The following is a 10,365-nucleotide window of genomic DNA, read 5'->3' on the forward strand; positions in this document are numbered from 1 at the left end:
TCTGGAGAAAATCTGACAGAAATTTTTAAAAAAGAAGACAACATGGCCGAAAACAATAATAATGCAAGGAGGATGCTTGGTGACTTTACTGCACCAAATTCCAATTTACGTGGAAGAAGCATCTCCATCCCTACCATTGGAGCAAACAATTTTGAGCTTAAGCCTCAACTAGTTTCTCTGATGCAACAAAACTGCAAGTTTCATGGACTTCCATCTGAAGATCCTTTTCAGTTCTTATATGAATTCTTGCAGATCTGTGATACTGTTAAGACTAATGGAGTAGATCCTGAAGTCTACAGGCTCATACTTTTCCCTTTTGCTGTGAGAGACAGAGCTAGAATATGGTTGGACTCTCAACCTAAGGATAGCCTGAACTCTTCGGATAAGCTGGTCAAGGCTTTCTTAGCGAAGTTCTTTCCTCTCCAAAAGCTGAGTAAGCTTAGAGTGGATGCGCAAAGCTTCAGACAGAAAGAAGGTGAATCCCTCTGTGAAGCTTGGGAGAGATACAAGGAACTGACCAAACAGTGTCCTTCTGACATGCATTCAGAATGGACCATCCTGGATATATTCTATGATGGTCTGTCTGAATTAGCTAAGATGTCATTGGATACTTCTGCAGGTGGATCCATCCACCTAAAGAAAATGCCTGCAGAAGCTCAAGAACTTATTGACATGGTTGCTAATAACCAGTTTATGTACACTTCTAAGAGGAATCCTGTGAGTAATGGGGTGCCTCAGAAGAATGGAGTTCTTGAAATTGAAACTCAGAATGCCATATTGGCTCAGAATAAAATATTGACTCAGCAAGTCAATATGATTTCTCAGAGTCTGAATAGAATGCAAGCTGCATCCAATAGTACTCAAGAGGCATCTGCTGAAGAAGAGGCTTATGATCCTGAGAACCCTGCAATAGCAGAGGTAAATTACATTGGTGAACCATATGGGAACACCTATAATCCCTCATGGAGAAATCACCCAAATTTCTCATGGAAGGATCAACAAAAGCCTCAACAAGGCTTTAATAATGGTGGAAGAAACAGGTTTAGCAATAGTAAGCCTTTTCCATCATCCACTCAGCAACAGACAGAGAACTTTAAACAAAATACCTCTAATTTAGCAAACTTAGTCTCTGATCTATCTAAGGCCACTCTGAGTTTCATGAATGAAACAAGGTCCTCCATTAGAAACTTGGAGGTACAAGTGGGCCAACTGAGTAAGAAGATCACTGAAACCCCTCCTAGTGCTCTCCCAAGCAATACAGAAGAAAATCCAAAAGAAGAGTGCAAGGCCATTGATATAACCATCATGGCCGAATCCAAGGAGGAAGGGGAGGACGTGAATCCCAAGGAGGAAGACCTCCTGGGACGTCCAGTGATCAATAAGGAGTTTCCCTCTGAGGAACCAAAGGAATCTGAGACCCATCTAGAGACCATAGAGATTCCATTGAACCTCCTTAAGCCATTCATGAGCTTTGATGAGTATTCCTCTTCAGAAGAGAATGAGGATGTTACTGAAGAGCAAGTTGCCAAGTTCCTTGATGCAATCATGAAGCTGAATGCCAATATATTTGGTAAAGAGACTTGGGGAGATGAACCTCCCATGTTCATCAATGTACTAAATGCATTGGATCAACTGACACTGCCTCAGAAGAAACATGATCCTGGAAAGTTCCTAATACCTTGTACCATAGGCACCATAACCTTTGAGAATGCTCTATGTGACCTTGGGTTAGGAATAAACCTCATGCCACTCTCTATAATGGAAAAGCTTGGAATTTTTGAGGTGCAAGCTGCTAAAATCTCATTAGAGATGGCAGACAATTCCAGAAAACAGGCTTATGGACAAGTAGAGGACATGTTAGTAAAGGTTGAAGGCCTTTACATCCCTGCTGATTTCATAATCCTGGATACTGGAAAGGATGAGGATGAATCCATCATTCTTGGAAGACCCTTCCTAGCCCCAGCAAGAGCTGTGATTGATGTTGACAGAGGTGAACTAGTTCTTCAATTGAATGAGGACTCCCTTGTGTTTAAAACTCAAGGTCAACCTTCTGTAAACATGGAAAAGAGGCACAGTAAGCTTCTCTCAAAACAGAGTCAACCAGAGCCTCCACAGTCAAACTCTAAGCTTGGTGTTGGGAGGCCACAACCAAACTCTAAGTTTGGTGTTGAACTCCCATATCCAAACTCTAAGTTTGGTGTTGGAAATTTTCAACAATGCTTTGAACATCTGTGAGGCTCCATGAGAGCCCACTGTCAAGCTACTGACATTAAAGAAGCGCTTGTTGGGAAGCAACCCAATTTTTATTTATCTAATTTTATTTTTATTTTTATTATTTTTCATGTTTTATTAGGTTCATGATCATGTGGAGTCACAAAATAAATAGAAAAATCAAAAACAGAATAAAAAATAGCAGAAGAAAAATCACACCCTGGAGGAAGGGCTTATTGGCGTTTAAACGCCAGTAAGGAGCATCTGGCTGGCGTTCAACGCCAGAATAGAGCATGGAGCTGGCACTGAACACCAGAAACAAGCATGGAGCTGGCGTTCAACGCCAGAAACATGCTACATCTGGGCGTTGAACGCCCAGAACAAGCATCAGTTCGGCGTTTAAATGCCAGAATTGCATGCAAAGGTGTTTTACATGCCTAATTGGTGCAGGGATGCAAATCCTTGACACCTCAGGATCTGTGGACCACACAGGATCCCCACATACCTCCACTCACCTTACCTCCTTATAATCATATATCACCCTTTCCCAAGAACCCTTCACCACTCACATTCATTACTCCCCTAAAACCATCATACAACCCACATACACCCACCCACTCAGATTCAAACCATCAACTCACCTCCATATCTTCTTCTTCTACTATTCTTTCTTCTTTTGCTCGAGGGCGAGAAATATTCTAAGTTTTGTATGGTAAAAGCATAGCTTTTTTGTTTTTCCAGAACCATTGATGGCACCTAAGGCTAGAGAAACCTCTAGGAAGAGGAAAGGGAAAACAAAAGCTTCCAGCTCCAAGTCATAGGAGAGGAGAGATTCATCTCAAGGGCCTATAGCTCAGTGGTAGAACATTTGACTGTAAATCAAGAGATCCCTGAGATACCTCAGGGGATACATTTTCCTCCACATAATTATTGGGAGCAACTAAGGATAGGAGCACCAAGAGAACTCCATCATCCTCCATGAAATTAGAGAAGATCAAAGAGCAATGAGGGAGGAGCAACAAAGACAAGGAAGAGACATAAAAGAGCTCAAGGACATCATTGGTTCCTCAAGGAAAAAACGCCACCATTACTAAGGTGGACTCATTCCTTGTTCTTAAATTTTCTGTTTTTCATTTTCATATGCTAAATGTTTATCTATGTTTGTGTCTTTATTACATGATCATTAGTGTCTAAGTGTCTATGCCTTAAAGTAGTGAATATGAATCCATCACCTCTCTTAAATGGAAAAAGTACATGAGTTTCAAATTTATCCTTGAACTTAGTTTAACTATATTGATGTGGTGACAATACTTTTTATTTTCTGAATGAATGCTTGAACAGTGCATATGTCTTTTGAAGTTGTTGTTTATGAATGTTAAATATGTTGGCTCTTGAAAGAATGATGACAAGGAGACATGTTATTTGATAATCTAAAAAATCATAAAAATGATTCTTGAAGCAAAAAAAAGCAGTGAATACAAAGCTTGCAGAAAAAAAAATGGCGAAAAGAAAAAAATAGAAAAAGAAAAAGCAAGCAGAAAAAGCCAAAAGCTCTTGAAACCAAAAGGCAAGAGCAAAAAGCCAATAACTCTTAAAACCAAAAGGCAAGGGTAAATAAAAAGGATCCCAAGGCTTTGAGCATCAGTGGATAGGAGGGCCTAAAGGAATAAAATCCTGGCCTAAGCGGCTAAACCAAGCTGTCTCTAACCATGTGCTTGTGGTGTGAAGGTGTCAAGTAAAAACTTGAGACTGAGCAGTTAAAGTCAAGGTCCAAAGCAAAAGAAGAGTGTGCTTAAGAACCCTGGACACCTCTAATTGGGGACTTTAGCAAAGCTGAGTCACAATCTGAAAAGGTTCACCCAATTATGTGTCTGTGGCATTTATGTATCCGGTGGTAATACTGGAAAACAAGGTGCTTAGGGCCACGACCAAGACTCATAAAGTAGATGTATTCAAGAATCAACATACTAAACTAGGAGAATCAATAACACTATCTAAACTCTGAGTTCCTATAGATGCCAATCATTCTGAACCTCAATGGATAAAGTGAGATGCCAAAACTATTCAAGAGGCAAAAAGCTACAAGTCCCGCTCATCTGATTGTAGCTATGCTTCATTGATAGTTTGGAATTTATAGTATATTCTCTTCTTTTTATCCTATTTGATTTTCAGTTACCTGGGGACAAGCAACAATTTAAGTTTGGTGTTGTGATGAGCGGATAATTTATACGCTTTTTGACATTGTTTTTAGTATGTTTTTAGTAGGATCTAGTTACTTTTAGGGATGTTTTTATTAGTTTTTATGTTAAATTCACATTTCTGGACTTTACTATGAGTTTGTGTGTTTTTCTGTGATTTCAGGTATTTTCTGGCTGAAATTGAGGGACTTGAGCAAAAATCAGATTCAGAGGTTGAAGAAGGACTGCTGATGCTGTTGGATTCTGACCTCCCTGCACTCAAAGTGGATTTTCTGGAGCTATAGAACTCAAAATGGCGCACTTCCAATTGCGTTGGAAAGTAGATATCCTGGGCTTTCCAGCAATATATAATTGCGTTGGAAAGTAGATATCCTGGGTTTAGACGATGCAAAAGGGCGTTGAACGCCAGTTCTACGCTACAGTCTGGAGTTAAACGCCAGAAACATGTCACGAACCAGAGTTAAACGCCAGAAACACGTTACAAACTGGCGTTCAACTCCAAGAATGACCTCTCCACGTGTAAACTTCAAGCTCAGCCCAAGCACACACCAAGTGGGCCCCGGAAGTGGATTTATGCATCAATTACTTACTTCTGTAAACCCTAGTAACTAGTTTAGTATAAATAGGACTTTTTACTATTGTATTAGACATCTTAGGATCTTTGGATTATCTTTTGATCTATTGATCACATTTGGGGAATGGCCATTCGGCCATGCCTGAACCTTCATTACCTTCATTACTTATGTATTTTTCAACGGTAGAGTTTCTGCACTCCATAGATTAAGGTGTGGAGCTCTGCTGTTCCTCATGAATTAATACAAAGTACTACTGTTTTTCTATTCAATTCAACTTATTCCGCTTCTAAGATATCCATTCGCACTTCAACATGAACGTGATGATCGTGACAGTCATCATCATTCCCAATGAACATGTGCGTGACAACCACTTCCGTTCTACCTTAGATTGAATGAGTATCTCTTGGATTCCTTAATCAGAATCTTCGTGGTATAAGTTAGAAACCATGGATGGCCATTCCTGAGATCCGAAAAGTCTAAACCTTGTCTGTGGTATTCCGAGTAGGATCTGAGAAGGGATGGCTGTGACGAACTTCAAACTCGCGAGTGCTGGGCGTAGTGACAGACGCAAAAGGATAGTAAATCGTATTCCAGTATGATCGAGAACCTCCAGATGATTAGCCATGCCGTGACAGAGCATTTGGACCATTTTCACAAAGAGGATGGGATGTAGCCATTGACAATGGTGATGCCCTTACAGAAAGCTTGCCATGGAAAGGAGTAAGACTGATTGGATGAAGACAGCGGGAAAGCAGAGATTCAGATGAACAAAAGCATCTCTATACGCTTATCTAAAATTCTCACCAATGATATGCATAAGTATTTTTATCTTTACTTTCTGTTTATTTATTATTATTATTCGAAAACTCTATAACCATTTGATATCTGCCTGACTGAGATTTACAAGGTGACCATAGCTTGCTTCATACCAACAATCTCCGTGGGATCGACCCTTACTCACCAATTTGTGCAGCAGTTGTTGGCGCCATTGCCAGGGAGAGAACGAACAACAAATTTTACAACCCCAGGGATTACAATTTCATGCACCACTGGTCGCGGCTTTCTTAGCCAAGTTCTTTCCTCCTCAAAAGCTGAGTAAGCTTAGAGTGGATGTTCAAACCTTCAGACAGAAGGAAGGTGAATCCCTCTATGAAGGTTGGGAGAGATACAAGCAACTGACCAAAAAGTGTCCTTCTGACATGCTTTCAGAATGGACCATCCTGGATATATTCTATGATGGTCTGTCTGAATTAGCTAAGATGTCATTGGATACTTCGGCAAGTGGATCCATTCACCTAAAGAAAATGCCTACAAAAGCTCAAGAACTTATTGACATGGTTGCTAACAACCAGTTTATGTACAGTTCTGAGAGGAATCCTGTGAGTAATGGGATGCCTCAGAAGAAGGGAGTGCTTGAAATTGATGCTCTGAATGCCATATTGGCTCAGAACAAACTATTAACTCAGCAGGTCAATATGATTTCTCAGAGTCTGAATGGAATGCAAGCTGCATCCAACAGTACTCAAGAGGCATCTTCTGAAGAAGAGGCTTATGATCCTGAGAACCCTGCAATAGCAGAGGTAAATTACATAGGTGAATCCTATGGGAACACCTATAACCCCTCATGGAGAAATCACCCAAATTTCTCATGGAAAGATCAACAAAATGCCTCAACAAGGCTTTAATAATGGTGGAAGAAACAGGTTTAACAATAGTAAACCTTTTCCATCATCCACTCAGCAACAGACAGAGAATTCTGAGTAGAATCCATCTAGCTTAGCAAATCTTTGATCTATCTAAGGCCACTCTGAGTTTCATGAATGAAACAAGGTCATCCATCAGAAATTTGGAGGCACAAGTGGACCAGCTGAGTAAGAAGATCACTGAAACCCCTCCTAGTACTCTCCCAAGCAATACAGAAGAGAATCCAAAGAGAGATTGCAAGGCCATTGATATAACCATCATGGCCGAATCCAAGGAGGAAGGGGAGGACGTGAATCCCAAGGATGAAGACCTCCTGGGACTTCTAGTGATCAACAAGGAGTTTCCCTTTGAGGAACCAAAGGAATCTGATGCTCATTTAGAGACCATAGAGATTCCATTGAACCTCCTTATACCCTTCATGAGCTCTGATGATTATTCTTCTTTTGAAGAAATTAGGATGTTACTGAAGAGCAAGTTGCCAAGTACCTTGGTGCAATCATGAAGCTGAATGCCAAACTATTTGGTAATAAGACTTAGGGAGATGAACCTCCCCTGTTCACCAATGAACTAAATGCATTGGATCAACTGAGATTGCCTCAGAAGAAATAGGATCTTGGAAAGTTCCTAATACCTTGTACCATAGGCACCATGACCTTTGAGAAGGCTCTATGTGACCTGGGGTCAGGAATAAACCTCATGCCACTCTCTGTAATGGAGAAACTGGGAATCTTTGAGGTACAAGCTGCTAGAATCTCATTAGAGATGGCAAACAATTCCAGAAAACAGGCCTATGGACAAGTAGAGGACATGTTAGTAAAGGTTGAAGGCCTTTACATCCCTGCTGATTTCATAATCCTAGATACTGGAAGGATGAGGATGAATCCATCATCCTTGGAAGACCCTTCCTAGCCACAGCAAGAGCTGTGATTGATGTGGACAGAGGAGAATTGATCCTTCAACTAAATGAGGACAACCTTGTGTTTAAAACTCAAGGATCTATCTCTGTAACCATGGAGAGGAAGCATGAAAAGCTTCTCTCACTGCAGAGTCAACCAGAGCCCCCACAGTCAAACTCTAAGTTTGGTGTTGGGAGGCCACAACCAAACTCTAAGTTTGGTGTTGGAAAGTCTCAACAATGCTCTGAACATTTGTGAGGCTCCATGAGAGCTCACTGTCAAGCTATTGACATTAAAGAAGCGCTTGTTGGGAGGCAACCCAATTTTTATTTATCTAATTTTATTTTCATTCTTATTGTTCTTTCATGTTTTATTAGGTTCATGATCATGTGGAGTCACAAAATAAATAGAAAAATTAAAAATAGAATCAAAAACAGCAGAAGAAAAATCACACCCTGGAGGAAGGGCTTACTGGCGTTTAAACGCCAGTAAGGAGCATCTGGCTGGCGTTCAATGCCAGAACAGAGCATGGATCTGGCGTTGAACGCCAGAAACAAGTATAGAACTGGCATTCAACACCAGAAACATGCTGCATCTGGGCGTTGAATGCCCAAAACAAGCATTAATTCGGCGTTTAAATGCCAGAATTGCATGCAACGGCATTTTACATGCCTCAATGGTGCAGGGATGTAAATCCTTGACACCTCAGGATTTGTGGACCCCATAGGATCATCTCAGCATCTGTGGGCCCCACAGGATCCCCACCTACCTCCACTCATACTCTCCCCTCTTCTCATTCATCCTCTCTTCCCAATAAACACCTTTTCCCAAAACCCTTCAACAATCACCTCAATCTCTCTCTTCCCTATTACCCATTCACCACTCACATCCATCCACTCTTTCCCATAAACCTACCTCATAAACCCCACCTACCTTCAAAATTCAAAATCACTTTCCCACCCAAACCCACCCCATATGGCCGAACCTTAACCCCTCTCCCTCCACTATATAAACCTCTCCATTCTTCTTCATTCTCACAAAACACAACCCTCTCTCCCTCTCTTCTATATCTTCTTCTTCTTCTTCTTCTTTTCTTTCTTCTCTTGCTCGAGGGCGAGCAATATTCTAAGTTTGGTGTGGTAAAAGCATAAGCTTTTTGTTTTTCCATTACCATTGATGGCACCTAAGACTAGAGAATCCTCTAGAAAAGGGAAAGAGAAGACAAAAGCTTCCACCTCCGAGTCATGGGAGATGGAAAGATTCATCTCCAAAGCCCATCAAGACCACTTCTATGATGTTGTGACGAAGAAGAAGGTGATCCCCGAGGTCCCTTTCAAACTCAAGAAAAATGAGTATCCGGAGATCCGACATGAGATCCAAAGAAGAGGTTGGGAAGTTCTAACAAACCCCATCCAACAAGTCAGAATTCTAATGGTTCAAGAGTTCTATGCTAATGCATAGATCACTAGAAACCATGATCGAAGTAAGAACCCGAACCCAAAGAATTATCTCACCATGGTTCGGGGGAAATACTTAGATTTTAGTTCGGAAAATGTGAGTTTGGCGTTCAACTTGCCAATGATGGAAGAGAATGCACGCCTCTACACAAGAAGAGTCAACTTTAATCAAAGGTTGGACCAAGTCCTCATGGACATATGTGTGGAAGAAGCTCAATGGAAGATTGACTCAAAAGGCAAACCGGTTCAACTGAGAAGACTGGACCTTAAGCCTGTAGCTAGAGGATGGTTGGAGTTCATTCAACGCTCAATCATTCCCACTAGCAACCGGTCTGAAGTTACAATAGACCGGGCCATCATGATCCATAGCATCATGAATGGGGAGAAAGTGGAGGTTCATGAGATTATACCTCAAGAACTCTACAAGGTGGCTGACACGTCCTCCACTATGGCAAGGTTAGCCTTTCCTTACCTCATTTGCTACCTATGCAATTCAGCTGGGATTGACATAGAGGGAGATATCCTCATTGAAGAGGACAAGCCCATCATTAAGAAAAGGATGGAGCAAACAAGAGAGCCTATTCATGGATCTCAAGAGACGCATGAAGAAGCTCATCACCAAGAAATCCCTGAGATGCCTCAAGGGATGCACTTTCCTCCACAGAATTTTTGGGAGCAAATCAACACCTCCCTAGGAGAATTAAGTTCCAACATGGGACAATTAAGGGTGGAACATCAAGATCACTCCATCATCCTCCATGAAATTATAGAAGATCAAAGAGCAATGAGGGAGGAGCAACAAAGACAAGGAAGAGACATAGAAGAGCTCAAGGACATCATTGGTTCCTCAAGAAGGAAACGCCACCATCACTAAGGTGGACTCATTCCTTGTTCTCAAATTTTATGTTTTTCGTTTTCTTTATGTTAAGTGCATATCTATGTTAGTGTCTTATTACATGATCATTAGTATTTAGTAACTTTGTCTTAAAGTTATGAATGTCCTACGAATCCATCACCTCCCTTAAATGAAAAATGTTTTTAATTCAAAAGAACAAGAAGTACATGAGTTTCGAATTTATCCCTAAACTTAGTTTAATTATATTGATGTGGTGACAATACTTTTTGTTTTCTGAATGAATGCTTGAACAGTGCATATGTCTTTTGAAGTTGTTGTTTATGAATGTTAAATATGTTGGCTCTTGAAAGAATGATGACAAGGAGACATGTTATTTGAGAATATGAAAAATCATAAAAGTGATTATTGAAGCAAGAAAAAGCAGTGAATACAAAGCTTGCAAAAAAAAAAAAGCAAAAAAAAAAAAGG

The 10,365-nt window shown here is 40.7% G+C and overlaps 1 non-coding gene across 1 annotated transcript; it reads right to left on the bottom strand.

The window, feature by feature from the left end:
- Positions 1–435: 435 nt before the first annotated feature.
- On the bottom strand, positions 436–539 carry LOC148547995 (small nucleolar RNA R71). Its single transcript, XR_015898898.1, has one exon. It is a non-coding gene; the product is annotated as a small nucleolar RNA R71 (small nucleolar RNA).
- Between the last annotated feature and the right edge of the window lie 9,826 nt (positions 540–10,365).

The sequence above is a fragment of the Arachis ipaensis genome, chromosome B8 (genome assembly GCF_059453495.1).
Source record: "Arachis ipaensis isolate K30076 ecotype BB chromosome B8, ASM5945349v1, whole genome shotgun sequence".
NCBI classification, from domain to species: Eukaryota; Viridiplantae; Streptophyta; class Magnoliopsida; order Fabales; family Fabaceae; genus Arachis; species Arachis ipaensis.